This window comes from Marmota marmota, unplaced genomic scaffold (genome assembly GCF_001458135.2).
Source record: "Marmota marmota marmota unplaced genomic scaffold, marMar, whole genome shotgun sequence".
Classification (NCBI taxonomy): Eukaryota; Metazoa; Chordata; class Mammalia; order Rodentia; family Sciuridae; genus Marmota; species Marmota marmota.
This window is the reverse complement of record NW_026000102.1, coordinates 8,509,090-8,510,222: the sequence shown is the minus strand read 5'-3', so window position 1 is coordinate 8,510,222 and position 1,133 is coordinate 8,509,090.

Below are 1,133 nucleotides of genomic sequence, written 5' to 3'. Positions count from 1 at the left end.
GGACCAGTGAAGGGTGGGGCATGGGTGCTCAGAGACCTGTCCAGGATAGTGAAGGTGTTAGCCATGGAGGTGGTCACCTTGGCCTCAGGAGGACCCATGTGGCTAGTCAGGATGGCGTGGGGATCCAGGCTATGGGACCTCTCCAACCCATGGTGCCCCCAAGTTTGGAGGGAGCAGAAGTCGGGGCCCGTGTGTAGATGCCCTACTCTGGATCGGGGATTCCAGACTGGCTGCCCTCCTCTCCGGCTCGGAATTCCAAGGGAGGCCGCTGGGGGGCGCTCTAGGCCCGTGGGACCACAACTGCTTTTTGCATACGGCTTATTTGCTTGGGGCTCATTTGCATTTTTTTCTCTTTGCACTGAAGGGAGTTAAGGTTGCACTGATGATTTGAGGTGTTTGCTGCCAATTCCTAGGGGAGAAGTGGGCAAAGCAAATTCTGGACACGTCACTTTACACCAACCCTCCTTCCACCTTGCACCCTACCTGGGGACCCTTGCCCACACACATCAGGGTGGAGACATCAGAACAGACATATTTGCAGGCACACACAGACGAATCCCAGAACCCTAGAACCGGGTCGCATGTGCAGGGCCAAGCCCCCTATAGGTAGGTATGTTAAACCTTACTGCCCCGCCCCGCCGGGCACCAGCCCAGCCTCTGCCTGCGACTCAGCCCCAGCTCCTATCACCCTTGCCCCAGTGAGGTTCCGGTTCTTATCTTTCTCGCTCCCCATCCGCGGGCCAGCACCAGCCTCCTCTCCAGCCACCACGCCAGCACCTGGCCCGCCTCAGTTCTTTTTCAGCCTCTCCTTTGGCCCCTCCCCTGGCCTCAGCCCCTACCTCCTGCCCCTGGCCAACCCCTCCCTAGGGCCCCGGTCCCCTTTTTAGCACCATCCTGCCCCTGTGGATGCCCTAACCCCCACATCAGCGCTGCCCCTCCATCTCTTTTGTGACTCGCGTCGGCCCTCATCCGCCCATCCTCTGCTCTGAACTGCGACTCCCCGCGGACGCCGGGGTCCCCCGAGGCATCTTCCTTTGTCTCTGCTCCCCGCCCTCCTTCCGCGGCGCCCCTGGCCCCTCACTCACCGCCCCAGCCTCGCGAGGGTGAGGGCAGCCGCTGTTGCTGGAGGCGGG